We start from the raw sequence: 19,666 nt of genomic DNA, 5'->3' as shown, positions 1-19,666 counted from the left end.
GGAGGCTTGTGACTCGTGGAGTGCTGCAGGGATTGGTTCTGGGTCCGTTGTTGGTTGTCATCTATATCAACAATCTGGATGATAATATAGTAAACTGGATCAGCAGATTTGTGGATGACACCAAAATGTGGACAGGTGGGAGGTGGGGTGGTATAGTGGACAGCGAGGAAAACTATCAAAGCTTGCAGTGGAATCTGGACCAGCTCGAAAAAGGCCAGATAGAATTTAATGCAGCCAAGTGTGAGGTGTTGTATTTTGAGAGGACAAACCAGGGTAGGATACACACAGTGAGTGGTGGGGCATTGAGGTGTATGGTACAACAGAGGAATCTAGGAATACGGGTCCATAACTCCTTGAAAATGGCATCACAGGTAGATAGGGTTGTTAAGAAAGCTTTTGGCACATTGGCCTTCATAAATCAAAGTATTGAGTACAGGAGATGGGATGTTATATTGAAGTTTTATAAGACATTGGTGAGGCCTAATTTGGAGTATTGTGTGCAGTTTTGGTCACCTGCCTACAGGAAAGATGTAAATAAGATTGAAAGAGTAGAGAGAAAATTTACAAGCATGTTCCCGGGACTGGAGGACCTGAGTTATAGGGAAAGGCTGAATAGGCTCGGACTTTATTCCCTGGAGCATAGAAGATTGAGGGGAGATTTGTTAGAAGTATACAAAATTATGAGGGGTATAAATAGGGTCAGTGCAAGCAGGCTTTTTCCACTGAGGTTGGCAGACATCCCACCCTGCAAAAACTCATTTCAGGGAGGTAGCACCACCATGTCAGGGAGGTAGCACCCCAACCCCCCACAACCCCATATCACCCCCCCCCCACTGCCGGTCAACCTCCAAGGGTGTATGTAATACTCTGTTTAGTGATTTTTGTCTAATCTGTAAACCAAGTTGGGTATATGCGGAAAATGTGACATTAAAATATGTACTTAAGTTATCATGTTTATTCTATTACAACTTTAAGCAAGTCTACAGAAAGTTTGGCCTCATCACATAGGACATCAATAGAGTAGCTCCTTAGCAGCTAGCCAGCTAGTTTAAATAATGTTAGCTATGCTAATGAACGAATGACACCTGTTAAACTCACCTCAACATGTCTTTTACATTTTAACTCACCATGGGCAATAGAAGAGTCACTGTTGCAAACAGTGCAGCGAGCAACACTGTCATTATTTTTGAGGTCGACTGTAAAGCCCGCCCAGAGAGAAAACTGATAGGTCTACTTAGAGATCAATCAGGATGCTCGCTCTCACTGTCCTTCTCACTCTCCCTCTCCCGCTCAAAAAAATCGCTTTCTGGGATATTGTATAATTTCCGGGCGTCAGGGAGCTGCTATCAATATGCGAGAGACTCCTGGAATTTCCAAGAGAGGTGGGATATCTGGGTTGGGTGAGACTAGAGCTAGAGGTCATTGGTTAAGAGTGAAGCTGAAATGTTTAAGGGGAACCTGAGGGGAATTTCTTCACTCAGAGGGCAGTGAGAGTGTAGAATGAGCTGCCAGTGGAAGTGGTGGATGTGGCTTCAATTTCAGCAGTTAAGAGAAATTTGGATAAGTATATGAATGGGAGGGGCATGCCACATCAGTAGCACGAAACAGGCTTTATACTAGGCTCAGCACATATAACTCTGCTTCCAAAATTCACCCCATTGACATTTGACATCTTGGCTGTGATGATCTGAAATGTCTTGGGTGACAACTTCATGCCGGAAGGCAAATTGGCAGTGAATAAACCTCTGTCTGCGTGCTGATTGTTTCTGCTGCTGGTACGGGTGTTCTTTATTTAATTACAGATATGGTTGGTTGACACACAACTAAAGATCATGACTTTTGCCATTTCAGCATACAGAGTCTGGGTGCTGGTAATAGGATTAGGCAGATTAATAGTCTTGCATGGACAAGATGGACTGAAAGGCCTGTTTCTGTACTGTAGTGTTCCACTATTCTGTGATTCGAAATGGTGTTAATGTACCTGCCTCTACCACTTCCTCTGGCAGCTCGATCCACGTTCTCACCTCCTTCTGAGTGTAAAAATTCCCACTCATGAAATAATTGCCCCTTAGGTTCCTACTAAATCTCTGCCTCCTCACCTTAAACTTACACCCTCTAATTCTCGATAACTCAACAAAACATAGTAAAAAGACTATCGGCATTCACCCTATCTGCCTAAGAACCACTCAAGGTTATTATTAGACAGGATGTAAAACTTGATGGAGAAAATCACAGTGTAATACCTCAAATATTAGTTTATTATTGTCATATGTACCAAGATACAGTGAAAGGTTTATCATACTGTTCATACAGATCAACTCATTACCCAGTGCATTGAGCTAGAACAAGGTAAAACAGTAATAATGCAGAATAAAGTGTAAAATCTACCAAAAGAGCACAGTGCAGGTAAACAATAATGTGCAAGATCGTAGCAAGGTAGGTTGTGTGTCCAACAGACCATCTTATCATACAAGAGGTCCCTTCAAGAGTCTGATACCTGTGGGATAGAAGCTGTCCTCGAGCCTGGTGGTATGTGCTTTCAGGCTTTTGTATCTTCTGTCCAATAGAAGAGGTGAGAAGAGAGAATGTCTGGAATTCAATAGGAAAGGCTAAAGACAAGACTTCATGTAGGAACATCTGAAACTCTTGAAGGAATCAAAAGATTTTTGAGAACTATACTGTGTATGCATATGAAAATCTGTAAGCCCCCCCCCCACTCCATTGTGTAACTTTGCTCAGCAGCACGATTGGGTATTACTGCATTTTTGTGCACAAAATGAAAATTCAAACTCAGGAAAATAAGATGTACTAGAAACTCAGAGACTTATTGCATGAGTTGCACAAAGCTTAGGATTTTACTCTTGGATCCTTTGTGCGTGTGATATACTGATGGATGAGCCAAGACATACATGGTGATGGCCAATGATGTGCACCATATGTTCGGCATTCCACTTGGGGACTCCTGTCATCCTGTAAGTGGTTAATACACGAACACCAAGGGTCCCAGTTTATGTGCAATGCAATATTTTTACTGGCAATTGTAGCAAAATGATCATTTGCCTAAATAAAAGAAAGCTAATTAACGCAGTTCTTCCTTGTAAAGGAGAATAGCTTTTTTTTAAAGAGGGCAGCATGGTAGTGTAGCAGTTAGCATAACACTATTACCACACCAGCAATCCATGTTCAATTCCAACAGAATCCATAATTGGTTTGTACGTTCTCCTCATGACTGTATGGATTTCATCCAGGGGCTCCAGTTTCCTCCCACATTCCACAGACGTGTGGGTCAGTAGGTTAATTGGTCACATGGGTGTAATTGGCTGGCGTGGGCTTGTTGAGCTGAAAGGGTCCGTTACCATACTGTATCTCTAAATAAATAATAAAAAATATTCTCAGCGCAGGTTTCATAAGTTTAAGATGCCTTCAAGGAAGGAGTGTATCATATGGTATAATTCTTGATATATTGTTGTACCAAACACCACTGCTTAGCTGAGAGTTACTGCCATCACTCGAGGAGGTTCTAATTATAATACTACCTCTGTCTAAATGTCTATGCTTTCAGCAACACACATATACACAAACTACAGGTAATATATTATGATAGTGTAACAAATGCTTTGGTTGTGGCTTTGGATCCAATTGTTCTCCCTATGTGCCTCATGCTTTAGTGAACAAACCTCCCCTCTATTCCTTCCCAGTACTGACACACTCATAATCTCAGCCACTGACTGAAATTTATTAATATTTGCAAACAAAAATAAAACTGGAGCTCTAATAACCAAGCTGTGATTTTATTAATGCTAATTTGAGAACAACTCCAGGAAAGCATGTCTAGATCTTATCTGCATTGCTTTCACCAAGTAGAATTAACCCACAATTACGTATACACGGTAAACATCACGCAGTCTGAGTTGACATCTCTCATCTCACCCAGGTGGCTGGATGAGCTCCCCACTCTCATGTAGCTGCATGAGCAAGCTTAAACTTAAAATTCAGGAAGTGAATTTTGTTCCCACGGAGCTGCTGTCAGAACAAATCACTGTAAATATAATCATTCCTTTATTCTGAACTATAACTGGCTGAAGGTTGTAACTCTGCCCTAATTATTCTGTGCTAAACTTAAATAACAGTCACTACTTGTTTCATTATACTTATTTCTAACAGTGAAATACTAAGCATTAATTTTATATCCAATGTGATGTTTTTATTGTCAGTTTTAGCAAAAGGTTCATTCACCATAAGGAAAGTGATTGTGTGCACACTCTTGGGAAAGGGCATGCTTGTGATGTTTTGCACAGTCAAACAACCCACCAACATTCACACTTAAGCTTTGCAGGTACTAGAAGGACACCAACATGAGATACCAGATTTGGCAAAGCTGTTAAATCTTGGTTTCTGTAGCTTCAGCAGGAAGATAAAATAATTATAGTGGGAACAAGAATGTAGAAAGATTAAATCTTGGGTGCTATCCCATACTGAAGAGCAACATTGAATACAGATAAGAATACCATTACCAGAAACATTTGTAAGAAGCTTTAATATCTATCTTATTGCAGTTTTCACAGGGGAAGTCACTTAACTTAGCGTCTAGAATGTCAATATATACAGGTAACAGGAGAGTTCCTATTGCACCTGTGAAAGATCAGTTTTAATAGAGTATTTGCTTTGATAAGTTCACACACATCAGTAGCACAAAACAGGCTTTATACTAGGCTCAGCACATATAACTCTGCTTCCAAAATTCACTCCATTGACATTTGACATCTTGGCTGTGATGGTCTGAAATGTTTTGGGTGACAACTTCATGCCGGAAGGCAAACTGGCTTGTGAATAAAGCTCTGTCTGGGTGCCGATTGTTTCTGCTGCTGGTACGGGTGTTCTTTACCCTATTTAATTACAGATATGGTTGGTTGACATACAACTAAAGACCATGACCTTTGCCATTTCAGCATACAGAGTCTGTAATGTGGGCAAATGGCATTGTTCATCGTCCAAGGCTTGATTGAAGATATCTTCTGGGCCACAACAGGAGCTGGTATCTCCCAATCTCTCTCTGAAGTTTTGACCAACATATCATGCTGCCCAAATTTTCCTCTACTTGAGTTGAACACATGCAGTCTGGGTCTGCAATAGTTTGACTTGGTATTCCACTTAATATGCCTTTGTGATTTATGTCCCCTGATGTCACTTTGAATCTTTGAACATATCTGTACATTACTCTCGGTCTTTCATCTACGGCTTCATCTCTCTCTTATCCTCCTTCCTCCTGGACAGTTCTCTTGGTCCTTGCATTTTGTCCCACTAGTTTCTGCTTTCAGTGGACCAGCCTTCACGATTTCCACCAGTTGTAGGCATTCTATGTTCACGCTGGAAGCATGGTGACACTTGTCGGCTCCCCCCGCAGCCCCCCAGCATAGCCTCGGACTGAGATGGTTGTAAACGCAAAAGGCACATTTAATGTATGATTTGAAGTACATGTGACATATAAAGCATATGACAAGATTCCACTTCCAGACACATTTTCCCCTCCTCTCCCTTTCAGCTTTTTGAAGAGATCATTTTCTTCACAATTCCCTGGTATACCTTTCTGTTCCCACTGACCACTCCCTATCTTATGGCATCTCCTCACAGCCACCAAAGGAGGTGCAAATTCTATCGTTTCATTTTTTCACTTCTCACCATCCAGTGATCTAAAAGATCATTCCTAACAAAGCAGTGATTCGCCTGCAGTTCTATCAATCTAGTATCCTGATTTCAGTGTTCACAATATGGGCTCCATGACAATGGAGAAATCAAGCATAGACTGAGGTGGATGCTTTGCGGAGCATCTGTACTCAGCCCACAGATGCCTGGCACTTGAATTCACATTCACATATTTCTGCCTGTGGTCTCCTCCTTTGTTATAATCAGACCCAAAGCAAACTTTGAGAACAACACCTCATCTTTCATCGGGGCGCATTGAGACCTTCCAGACGCAACACTGAATTCTTTAACTTTCTGTCTGTATCAGCCATTGCTGCCTATCATCATTTTGGCTCATTTTTTTTCTTTTTCCACTTGTATAGCCTTGCTTGCTGGCCACGTCCTACAGTTTATTTTTTGTAACATTTTACATTGACAAAGAAGCATAAAGTGCTTCTAAATAATACTTACCTGCACATGAACTCATTTGACTCAGCCTATCAGATATATTCCCTTTGTTCTACCTGTCCCCCCCCCCCCCGCTACATTCTCTAAATTGTTGTCTCTCTACCAGATCCTGAAATGTTAACACAAATACTGCCTGACCTGATAGGTGTTTCTGTCATTTTCTGTAATTTCCAGCATTTGTAGTTTCTTTTTAATTTTTATTCCTTTTTTAAGATGAAGATTAGCTTTATTTGTCATACAGGTGTCCCCCGCTTTTCGAACGTTCACTTTACGAAACCTCACTGTTACGAAAGACCTACATTAGTACCCTGCTTTTGCTTTCAGGAGGTGTTTTCACTGTTACGAAAAAAAAATTCAGCGCGCGATAAAAGGCAGCGCGCCCCGAGCAGCCGCTCTCCCCCGGATTCGGAACTGCTTTGCTTTAACATGTGCCTGTGAGCAGCCGTTTGCAAGATGAGTTCTATGGTATCGGAAAAGTCTGAAAGAGCTCGTAAGGGTGTTACACTTACAGTAAAACTGGACATAATTAAGCGTTTTGATCGTGGTGAACGAAGTAAGGACAACGTGAGTTTGGCTTGTGGAAGCTGACGAACATGATGTTGAAGAGGTTTTGGCATCCCATCACCAAGAACTGACAAATGAAGAGCTGATGCAATTGGAAGAAAAAAGGATAACAATGGAAACCGAATGAGTAACGATAAGGTACGACTTTAATTTTGAAAGGGTACGTTGGTTTAGGGGATATTTGCAGGATGGTTTGAGTCCTTATTAAAGAACTGTGTGATAGAAAAATGCGCGAGGCTCAGCAGTCAAGCAAGCCTTCCACATCAGCCACAGCAGACGACGAACCTCGACCTTCGACATCGAGGCGGGCAGAGATAGGAGGAGATGAGCTGCCTGCTCTAGTGGAAACAGGCGACGAGGTGACACCCCAGTGTCCCACCACCCCAACACCCAGGCCGCGGACAGATACCGATTCACGGAGAATGCAAAGGTAGCCGGGAGGCACACAGCACACCTTTAAGAAAAAAGCCGAAATAAACATGCTAATTAATTAGGTGCCGCCAACACGTAATTGTCGGCCCAGATCAGACGATGCAATTGGAAACCGGCACTGATCTGGGCTGACAATTACAGGCGGCACCTAATTAATTAGCATGTTTGTTTCGGCTTTTTTCTTAAAGATGTGCTGTGTACCTCCTGGCTACCGCTGGACCCCTGCGTTCTTCACAGCAGTGTATCGCTCAGCGGCCCGGAGGGTGGGGGCCACTGCACCACCCAAACTCCGACAAGTCTAACACACCATCATCAGTGTGCTCGGCGCTGTCTTCCCGATTCCCGATTCACTGTACATACATTATTTCTACTTTACATAGGCTGTGTATTTTTACGTGTTATTTGGTATGATTTGGCAGCTTCATAGCTTAAAGGTTACTGGAGAAGGCTTGCGTGAGATTTTCTGCCGACGGCGCTTGCGTGCGATTTTCGCTACGGAGAACAGTGCAATAATGATTGTGGAAAAGTATTTCTACTTTATATAGGCTGTGTATTTATCATATCATTCCTGCTTTTACTATGTGTTACTGTTATTTTAGGTTTTATGTGTTATTTGGCATGATTTGGTAGGTTATTTTTGGGTCTGCGAACGCTCACAAAATTTTCCCATATGAATAAATGGTATTTGCTTCTTCGCTTTACGACATTTCGGCTTACGAACCGTTTCATAGCAACGCTCTACCTTCGGATGGCAGGGGAAACCTGTATATACATTGAAACGTCAAAGCATGCAGAGAAATATGCCATCTATGTCACTGACCAACACAATCTGAGGATGAGTGCTGAGGTAGCCCGCAAGTGTCGCCAAGCTTCTGGCGTCAACATAGCGTGGCGACAACTTACTAACCTCAACTCACATACCTTTAGAATGTGGGAGAAAACCAGAACATGCTGAGGAAACACATACAGTCACGGGCAGAACACACAAGCTCCTTTACCAACGGTGGCAGGAATTGAACCTTGGTTGTTGATCACGTTGCTGGCACTGTAAAACTACCATGCCAACCGGTTTTTATTACTGGATTGAAACTCTTGAGCTCCCTGTCTTCTGAAGCACACCCTGGCCATCCCCAATGCCGCACCCCATCCACTCCAGAGACAATCTGGCCAAGAATGGTCAAGAGCTGCTTGGAACTGCCACTAAAAGGCTTGTGTAACAGCAGCAGATTGCAGCTTGGGTACAATGACTCACTCAGTGCTTTACATTGTCAGTTCTAATACATCTCTCATTACTTCCCTGAAGACCCAAGGCGACAGAGAGAAAAAAAATAAGCAGGAGGTTACTAGTGAGGATTTATTATTTTTATTACTCGTTATGCTTTGGATAGCACAGGAAAGGACAATGAGAATAGACTGGATATTTGTAGGACTATAGGGAGACAGCAAGAGTGTGGGGCTAGTTGGAAAACCTTTTGGCAGAGCTGCTTCAGATAAAATGGGCTCATTTTCTGTGGTGTGTGGTTTATGGTTGTCATTCACTGGATGGGGTTATAATCTGGGACCTCAACCATCCTAATCCTAAAACGATGACATAATCTAAGTGGTGTAAAACAAAGTGCCCACATAACACTCCTGGTGTTTGACTGGCACAAATATGTAAATGGATTAACAGTATTCTACAGATTGTAGATCGTAAGTGACCTGCACATCCAAGCAACCGTAAATGTTATGTGTGAAGGCAGATAGTGCTGGTGGGCTCCATAATCTGCAATTCTGTTAAAAAGCCTTGCAAAAATAAACAGTAACTCTCCCAATCCCCAAATGCACTCCAAAAGAATGCTCTTTTTGCCAAATTAGTTTAATAAATTTATAGGAATACTCTGCCCAAATCTAACTTCAGCAAAGCTCCAATGTGACAGTTATGATGACTTACAACACAATCACTCCCTGCCTGATGAAGTCTGTTTATTTTTATGACATTAATGATCAGCACAGGGAGTGTGAAAGAGACAGATAAATGACAGCTGAGCAAAGATCACAATAATTAAATGGGGGGGGAATGTGAGTCATTTATTTTGAGGCACGACTCTACCACTGAGCTTGGCTCCTCATTAAAAAGATTTGCTGAATACTCAGGAGAAAATTGTAACCACAGAATCAGAGAGCTATTCCTATCTAATTTGCTTAAACCTTCAAACTCACCAATGGACTTATTGTCACAGCCTTGTGATGTGTGACATCCTAATGAAGTCAGAGTGACAATGATCAGAACGTAGGGATCTGCAGAACCTTTTTTAGAAGCTTAGCACATTGAAACACACATTCCCTTTAATTGTTCTCATGTCTCCTAACAATTGTAAACATGTCAAAAGATAATAAAAGGCTAGTTGTACATTAACCTACTATCCATACTGTTCCTTATTTTTTATGACCCATTGCTGGATTATGGAATATAAACCTTCACTTCATAAGCAGTTTTATCACGTTATTTAAAACCTACAACAGATTTACAAGTTATGATGAAATCATCATATGCCTATATTATTTATTTCAAAATGTTACCAATTTCCACTGCTCCCCAGAGTCCTTTTTAGAATATATTATACCGTCTTAATGGTGAAAACTCTCAGCTCGAGTTTACAGTAACTGTAATTGATCACTAATTTTATGGAATTTCATCTCCACTGTGAAAGCACTCACACAATGTCAAATGTTGCTTGTTCTCTAAGATGGAGAAACTGGCCAGACATAATGGAGTTATTCCACCTGGAAGGAGTTTCCCGACCCACAAGCTCTATTTCCATCTTTAATATCTCTATTTTACCCTTTCAGGGTTCTTTCGAATACCCTGACCTGGAGTTGCACGCTGACAATGGTTCTTTGCGGGCATGGGACCCGCTCTCGGGGTTTCACGACTGGTCGTTATTTGGCACGCCAAGGGCGCGACCTAAGAGCTCAGCTCGCCTTTGGAGGGCCGAGATCTCATGGCTCTGGAGATGGGTGGATCGAAGGTCGGTGTCTGGGCAGGAGATTGGTGTGTCGTGGGAGATGGAAGATCTAAGGCTGTGTGCCTAGAGACTCGAGATCTCTGGAGACGGAACTCAGAAAAAGTGACACAACGGACTTTTCACATCATAAACCAGTGAGTTGTCTGTTATGTCTCTCCTCTCGCTGTGAAACGGAGACATCTCTTTCTCCCTTATTAGGGAGAGAAAGTGTGAGAGCCTGTGGTATGTTGAATACCGGGTGAACAAGTAGGCTTTGGGGTACTGCAAGTCTGTGTTTTTGCTGTTGCTTTGCTGCACGCTTGAGTGCTCGGTGGTGGGTGCTGATGCTTTTCTTTTGCCGGTGGGGGGGATCATTGCTTGCTGCTGCTTACGTGTGGGAGATAAGGAAGGGTGTTGGGGGGACTTTGAGGTTCCAATATTTAACTGTCATTCATTCTTTGGGGCACTCCTCTGTTTTTGTGGATGGTTGCGAAGAAAAAGCATTTCAGGATGTATATTGTATACATTTCCCTGACATTAAATGTACCTTTGAAACTTTTGAATTGGGAAGCACTTGGAGATCTTAACAAGGGGAACATACAAAAACATATCCTTTGTAGCTCCATACCGATAAATATTGCAAGAATGAAATGATAAAGAATAAAAAAGTACTCTGTATTGATTGCAAAGTTTATCCGGGTAACCCATGCTCTCATTGTATTCTTGACAGTCAGGTTATATAACACAAGAGAAGTTGGGAAGATTTTATGGCAACATATTCAGACCGCACCTTCAAATAGAAGGATTTGTTGTACTTCAACCAAACAGAATGATAAGCATTAGCTTAAGGGCAAAGCAAGTGGCTCCCTTTCCAGCTCTTAAGTTAGTGTTACATTCATTCAGGTGAATTGTTAATGACAGCTCGTGGAAATATTTATAAGTTGTAATAGGAGCCCACAAAACCCTTTGCAGCTTTATAGATACCACTCCACTGAAAAGTCAGGTAATGGACCAGTACGTCAACTGCACAATGCTGATATCAGCCAGCACAACGACCCTTAACATATTTGTGCAAGTTGTTTGTTTTATTCTCAAGATGTATGTTGAAAATCTTATAGAAGGTTTCTGAAAGACAAGAAGAACAAAATACTGCGCAAGTTGGAAATCCAATATAAATAAAATACTCAGTAGGCCAAGCAGCATCTATGGAGGGAGAAACAAAGTTAATGTTTCAGACTACTTGTGCTGTCCCACGTCTGAAAATATTTCAAGATTCAAGATTTATTATTATCAAATAAAGTATAAATTAACAACCCTGAGATTTGCTAGCTCACAGGTAGGCACAAAGCAAGAAACCTGAAAGAACCCAATTTAAAAAAAAGAATACAAATAAAAAGAAAAGACCAAGCAAGAGAAAGAGAAAAAAAATCATGCAAATAATTGAAGTAAACAACAGCATTCTGAAACAAAAATGAGCCCTCAGATCGAACCCCAGACTAGGCCCAAAGCTTCGCTTATCAGTTCATCATATTAGTGGGCATGGAGCACAGCAGCCAGGGCAGTCTTCATAGCCTCAGCAACATAGAGATGACCATGGTGGAGAGCGAGCAAAATCAGCTCTTGCCTCCAATCTGGGCCGGTGTTAACATTGTCTAAACAGCATATCATACCTCACACAAGGACCCAGGCACGCTACTGTGAAAGGCCCTGGGCCTAGACCACAATACCCAGCAACTTGCTCTGGGCCCAGATTTCATTGCCCAGCCTGAAACCACTCTCAAGCTCTTCAAATCAGCTCAGCACCCAGAGCAATCCAAGCCAGTTGAACGAGCTTTAGAACGAGCATCGACCCAGGCCCCGACTCCTCCTTTCAGCACCCAGAGCGATCCAACCTTGCTCCCTGGGCATCAGAGCTCCTTCTGCAACACACCATCTCGGTTTATCCCCTGAACTTGCCTTGCCATCACTTGTCCCTGAAGCACCTTCAATTACTCCAAAAGACTGAGGTTTGGTAAAATACTGAAAGGCTTTTATTCGCTGTACAATACAACCGCCACAGTGAGTGTCTGCTTACTGGTTACAACATATATACATGGTTTACCACAGTCCCTTTATTGTTTGTGGCAATAATTTAACACAATTTACTTCAGAAAAGGTATTTTTAGTGATGTTTTTAGTCAGATTTCTTAGCTTTTTGACTACCAGAGAGTGGTCGCATACGTTTGGTAGCGCCATCTTAACCAGAAGGAAACATTTATTTAAATGTTTTCATTGGAGTTCATCATCACATCTGAAGGCCAGTGTCAAAATCTTGTCACTAAAACTGAAGGAAAGTATGAGGCATGGAGTCAGTTCAGATAAAAGCTAAATCTGTCGCCAGGGAACATCAAGATAAAAGAATAAATTGGAAACATCTTGCCTTGGAACACTGGAAAGAAGTGTCATTATGAGCACATAAGGGCCATAACATCATGAAAACACCATTAATTCCAATTTCCTCCCGAAGTCACATGCCATCTCTGATATAGCTGGCTCAAAATCCCAAATTCCCTTCTTGGCACTGTTAAGGATTGCAATGTTTCTAGAGGACGACTCAATGCATCTTCAATGTGTTATTGCAAAGAGCAAGTAATGTGCATTTCCTAATAGAGCTCATGTTCAGAGAATTAAAAATTATGAACATATGTGTTTTTGTTTACCAGTCTGGATTTGAGTAGAGGCAGTATGCTAGAATGGAGCACCACTGATCTCAATGAAAGTTTTCTGATTTTCTTAGAATAAACATATTGGTACTAGGAAATGTTCATACTAACTAAACTGAAATCACTAACAAATACATTCAAGGTTTCAACCACAATTGTGAGATTTAGCTGTGAATTAGGTCTGTCACATGTTAGCCACTGTTCAGATTCTCTGCATTGATAAGTGATCCCAATTAGTCTGGAGATCAATAATAGGTTAAATTAATGTCTCTCATTTCCCTCCTAGGTAATACTAGGCTTAAGATGATGGTACAAAACTATGTTTCTTGTTAGTTCAGATGATGGTATGAAACTATGTTTCTTGTTAGTTTTCTCAATGCTATGCAGTTATCATTTAATGGTGTGCACACAGTGTGACCTCTATTGTGATATAAAGTCTCAAAGTATTTCTATAAAGATAGCTGGGGTAAAACTTTCAAGACAAAGAGAACATTTGTCTAAAACAGTCATCTGGAAATACAACAGCAAACAATATTCTTACAGAGGCGGTGTGTCACCCTGCCTAGGTTCTGCGGTAAGGATAGTGTTGTATGTTGTGATGTGAACAAAGTCACCGGGGAGAGACTGAAGCTAGTGGATACAGAAGTGGTTTATTCAACAAAATGAGACACTCTGGTGGAAGAGACCTGTTTGACCCAATATTACATGACATTTTATATGCTAAAGATCAAAGGACAATCCTATAGTTACAATGTATCAACAATACTTCATTTTAATTGCATATAATTTTCACACCTCCTTCTTCACATCCACACTCCAGACACCCAAAATGAATGTTAATCAGCATTGTCTAGTTTTTCAATTAACTGTTGGCCCCAGCTCCAGGAAACTATTGTCCAAAGCTGCATTTAAAATTTAATCTACAGTCCACGTTCAGGTCTAAAGATTGGTTGCTGAAGTTAATGTTTGCTATACACCCTAATTCCAGAATATGGCCTAACACGATACCAAAGCTGATCATGTGAGCAGGCAATTCAATGCTGTCAATAAGATGAAACAAATTCAGAATTAGTGCAACACGCTCACAACAAATAACTCTGCTTACAGAAGTGGAAAAATTAAACACTACTTTGAGTGAATATAATCACCTCTGCTCCATGTTACCCATAATATTCCTGGAAAGTTAATAATTTTATGCTGTTCCAATTCAACCAAACTTGAAAGAGGGAATGGGCTCACTTGAACATGACTATTACTCTTTCCGCCTGCTAAACTATAGAAAGGTAGTCGAAGTTGAAATTTAATTTATTATCAAAGTAGGTATACATTAGGCAACCTTGAGATTTGTCCCTTCAATCAGCAAATTGAAGGTTTTCAATCCACCATCAAAGACACCACAATAACAAATTATGAAAATCAACCACTTTTGGTACCAGTTTCAGGAGATCAGTTGCATTCTTAATGCTCGGCCTGTGTTGTAATGTTCACTGTGATCGTGCCGTGACTGTACCTCCCAGGTCACCTGCTTTCAGGCTGCAAGCTGGCAGACTTGCTAGTGCCTAGCATGCTTCTTGTTCTAGAATGGTACCCAGTGATAACTCAGTAAAGTGAGTTATCACTTTTTTCCAGCATACCCAATGAGCTGTTAAGTCTGCTCTAGTTTGGTGTGTTTATGATGGAAGTGAAACACTTAAAAATGAAATGTAAATTTGAATTAATTACGTATATGTCTGAGCACCAACTTTTTGGCTCATTTCTTTTAAGTAAACCATTTTTCTTTTAAAAGCTCAAAACTATTCGGGCTCTAATATTTTTGACTAGTTAGTATTAGTTTCAAACAAATAAAAATCAAGTGGAACAAATAGCAGCAATAAATTCTTTTTCTGAGTATGCTCAAATTAAGCTCTTTCAGTTACACTGCTTTAGTGATAATATTGCTGGAAACAGTGCTCCTGCCAGGGAATTTTCAGTCCCGGCCTGTCATTCTATCAGATGACCTGTTATCTCGACTTCCATTTGTCAGCTCCTTCTGAACGTGTCTAGTTAAGTACTCTGGTTATCAGATCTCCAGCAAAGACAACAAGGTGAATATTCGGTGACTATCAGATATAGTGATCTCTCAGGATACTGCTTCCTGGGCCAAGGCCTGAATTGCAGAGCATTCATAGAACATACAACAGTACAACACAGAAACAGGCCTCGTAGCCCGCGATGTCGTGTGCTGAGCATGATGCCAAATTAAATTCACAAACACGAGGAAATCTGCAGGTGCTGGAAATTCCACGTCCAATTCCCATTCTGATACGTCTATCCATGGCCTCCTCTACTGTCAAGATGAAGCCACACACAGGTTGGAGGAACAATCCCTTATATTCTGTCTGGGTAGCCTCCAACCTGATGGCATGAACATTGACTTCTCTAATTTCTGTTAATGCCCCTCCTCCCCTTCTTACCCCATCCCTTATTTATTTATTATCCCCCCCTCTCTCTCTTCTCTTTCTGTCCCTCTCACAATAACTCCTTGTCTGCTCTCCATCTTTCTTTCTCCCTAGGCCTCCCGTCCCATGATCCTCTCCTTTCTCCAGCCTTGTGTCCCTTTTGCCAATCACCTGTCCAGCTCTTGGCTCCATCCCTCCCCCTCCTGTTTTCTCCTATCATTTCGGATCTCCCCCTCCCCCTCCCATTTTCAAATCTCTTACTAGCTCTTCCTTCAGTTAGTGCTGACGAAGTGTCTTGGCCCGAAACATCGGCTGTGCTTCTTCCTATGGATGCTGTCTGGCCTGCTGCATTCCACCAGCATTTTGTGTGTGTTGCCAAATTAAATTAATCACTTCTGCCTGCATATGATCCCTATCCCTCCATTCCCTGAATATTTATGTGCCCACCTAAAAGACTTTTGAATGTTACTATCAGATCTGTTTCCACTATTACCTCAGGCAGTGTGTGCCAGGCACCTACAACTGTATGTGCTAATAAAAATTCTGCTCTGAACATCCCCTTTAAACTTAGTCCCTTTCGCCTTAAAACTACACCTTCTAGTACATCTGCTTTGGGAAAGAGATTCCGACTGTCTACCCTATCTATGCCTCTCGTAATTTTATAGACTTCTGTCAGGTTCCCCCTCAGTCTCCGACTCTCCAAAGAAAACAGTCCAAGTTTATCCAAGCTCCCATTGTAGCTAATACACGCTGATTCAAGCAGTATCCCGGTAAACCTCTGTTGAACCCTTTACAAACGTCCACATCCTTCCTCTGATATGACAAACAGAACTGCATGCAATAATCCAAGTGCAGCCTAACCAAAGTTTTATTTACAGTATGTGGGAATAGATGACAGGAAGTATAGACTGAGCATGAAGTAAAACAGCAGAGCAGAGCTGAAGCAAGAGTAAACTGACTTTGCTAGTTTCCTATGATCTGCCAACTGGCAATGGAAAAATACAGAAAATAGATAAACATTGTTAAAAGGGCTGTTGTTAACTTCCTTTACAGGGTTGAAAGTGGAGACATTTCTAGATTTTTAAGTAAAAAATAACAATAGAGTTATTGCATGTTATAAGTCCTTGAACATAATTAAAGATTTAATAATAACTTCCAAAATGGAATTGGAAATCTATTTGTAAAGGATACATTGCAAGGCTCTGAGTGAAAAACATGGGTGTAGAAATAACTGATCTGTTCTTCCAAATGAGTTGAACAGGCTTTTGTGCAGAATGAGCCCCTGTGCATCAAGATAACAAGTATCCCCTTCTTGGAACAGTCTGCATGCAGTGGAAAGAGAAAGAGAATAGCTCTTTGGCCAAAGACTCCTCCATCTTTTTCTTTGGACGGATGTTTGACCTTCTGAATTTTTCTGGAGCATTTTTTTTTAGGAGTTACTGCACAGAAACCTTGGCACTCTTTTGGCCCAACAAGCCCGTGCCTCCAAACGACACCCATGTGACCAATTAACTGACTAACTGTACATCCTTGGAATGTGGGAGGAAACCAGAGCACTCAGAGGAAAGCCACACAGTCACAAGGAAAACATACAAACTCCTTACAGACGGCATTGGCTGGTGCTGTGATAGCATTATGCTAACTGCTACACTAATGTGCTCCCTACTCTTATTTTAGATTTCAGGCACCTTCAGCTTACCTGATTTTCATTGCTATCCTTACATTGTTCCCTCTCCTTAATGTTTTTCTTTGCCATTGAAATTACAGTAAATATTGTTTCATTGCTCCTTCATTCATCAATAATGGAGAAGCTTAAGTTTTTCAGCTGAGTGGCATGAGCACATTAAATACTTGGAAGCACTTCCCTCACATAACTACTGATAAGATATGACCACTGTTTCTGAAAGAGTCCATTTTGATGCCAACCGTGAACACCAACTTCGGATGTAAAAAATCAGCTGAGACTACCTGTGCAGTGTGAATGCACATAACAACATGCTCTCTAGCCTGCGACCAAACAGCAACACAGAAACCTTCACCAAAACTAATTAGGAAGCACTATACATGAAAAATGATCGATCTGCTGGAGCTCACCCTCTTTGAAACTGTTGAGCTCCCAGCACTAACTCACACCCAATATTTCATTTACAAATTTGAATGCAGCCATTCACTTAACTTGCCTAACGAGGGTTCATAGTGTTAGGCCGGCTGATTGAAAGTAGTTCAGTGCTAAACTTTAAATTGCCATTGGGTAACGTCTAACAGGAGGAATTTTCCTACTGTGTAGTCACCTCTTTGAATCCCACCAGCCCATATCCCTCAGTAAATGACTAACATTTAACATGAATCATATGGATGGAAGGAGGAAAATTATTAGTGGTGTTTCAAAGTACATAAGACAGTTGTATGCAGTGTGGTGGCTGTGGGTTATTTTGAATATGAGAATTACAATCACCATCCAGAGTATCATTTAAACAAGAGCTATTACTACCTCTGTCAAAAAGATCGTGTAAACCTGTCTCATGGTTCAAAACTGAACCATGAGGCATGTTTACTGATGGCCAATCAAGAAATTATTGTTTAGAGGTGTCAAGAAGTCTACTCTGAGGCAAATTGTTATGCACTTCTATCAGTGTAACTTCAGAGTCAATACAAAGTCAATGTGGCATCAAAGCAGACTGGGCTTTCTAGGTGATGGTGGGCAAACACACCCCAGCTTAATCATGCACCTATTGCAATTTAAAAGCTGTGTTACACAAAGAGTTAACCAGATACAACTTCTTGAAGGTCTGTGATATGTTGATAGCACCACAAATGAAAAGTTTTGTATTGAAATAATACTTTATCAAGACTTCCAGAAACATCTCTCAAAGCACTTTGAGAGATGTAAGCTTCCTCAGCATCAAGAATACCTTCAATTCCTCAAAAAGGCGGTATCTATCATGAAGAACCACACCCCTCAGGACATGCCCTACCCCTCATTACTACCATCAGGGAGAAGGTGCAGAAGCCTGAAGACACTTAGTGTTTTAGAAATAGCTTCTGCCCCTCTGCCGACAAATGTCTCAATGGTCCATGAATCCATAAACACTACCTCACTAGTTTTGTTCTTTTTGCACTACTTATTTTTATATTTTTATTGTAGCTTATAGTACATTTTATGTATTGCACTGTACTGCTACTGCAAAACAACAAATGTCAAAACATATGTCCATGTTAATATCAATTTTAACTTCTTGTAATGTTTCCCTGCCTCTTCCCTCTTCTTCCATTCCACACTCTGGCCTCCCTCTTACCTTTTCTCTTCTCGTCACCTGCCTATCACCTCCTACTGGTGCCCCTCCTCCTTCCTTTTCTCCCATGGTCCACTCTCCTCTCCTATCAGATTCCTTCTTCTTCAGCCCTTTACTCCCTCCACCAATCACCTCCTAGCTTGTACCCCTTCCCCTCCCCCCACCTTCTTATTCTGGTTTCTTCCCCTTTCCTTCCCAACCCCAATGAAGAGACTTGGCCCAAAATGTTCCATAGATGTTGCCTGACCTGCTGAGTTCCTCCAGCATTTTTTACGTGTTACTCTGGATTTACGGTTCCTGCAGGATCTCGTGTCAGTGATAATAAACCTGATTCAGAATCATATGTGCATTTTTGAAAACAGCAAGACTCCACACTGGTAAGGAAATGGAGATGTGGTTAGCATCTTATTCAAGCAGAGTCAATGAACAAGTACATCAGTATCAAGGTTGAGAAAGTAGGAGTATGGTGATTAAATTATTGTACTAGTTATTGCAAGGTGAATAATCCAGGGATATACAATAAATCAAATCTCATCATGGCTGGTTAATTAAAGAACAATGCTGGAATTATAAAAAGTAAACTCTACAAGGATTATCAGAAAACTGTCGGATTGCTTAAAAAAACTCATGCACTTCATTTAGCCATTCTGGGCCTATATTTGAACTGTGATCTAAGTGACTCGAATTGCCCTCTGAAATGCTCAGTTCAAGAGAGGTGTAGGATAGGCCATAACTGGAGATATTAATAGCAAAGATTTATTTGTGGACCTCTGTTGATATTTAATCAGTAAACTAAGAAAAATCGCACAAGCATAAAATCACTTGCACTGTTTAAACACACATTGAGATTGCATGTCCTCCCAAATACTACACTGATATGTGGCAGCTGGTCAGCCTAATAGATTAGATAATGGAACATAACTTATGTGAAAATCAGCAACTAAAAACTTAAACAAGGCCTTGGACAAGATGGAAGAGAATCTTTTACAACTGCAACATGCCTTAATGATATCAAACAATTAAACCCTATGAACAAGTACTAAAATGCTGAAATAATTGACTCCAGTGCACATTTCATTTCTGTAACTCTACCACAGTTT

General features: G+C 41.1%; 1 protein-coding gene across 8 annotated transcripts in view; it reads right to left on the bottom strand.

Annotated features, from left to right (window-relative positions):
- The window catches only part of LOC140191566 (inactive phospholipase C-like protein 2), a 230,203-nt gene that overhangs the window by 87,748 nt on the left and 122,789 nt on the right, over positions 1-19,666 (bottom strand). The window contains exon 1 of one of the 8 annotated variants that reach the window (XM_072249070.1): positions 2,498-2,563. The exons of the other annotated variants lie outside the window; for them this stretch is intronic. The gene's annotated coding sequence lies outside the window, so the exon portion shown is untranslated. Of the gene's footprint in view, positions 1-2,497; positions 2,564-19,666 lie in introns of those variants that run through there. 8 annotated transcript variants of the gene reach the window in all.

Source organism: Mobula birostris, chromosome X, assembly GCF_030028105.1.
Source record: "Mobula birostris isolate sMobBir1 chromosome X, sMobBir1.hap1, whole genome shotgun sequence".
NCBI lineage: Eukaryota > Metazoa > Chordata > Chondrichthyes > Myliobatiformes > Myliobatidae > Mobula > Mobula birostris.
Note: the sequence above shows the minus strand (reverse complement) of the source record. Positions and strands in the feature narration are given on the sequence as shown.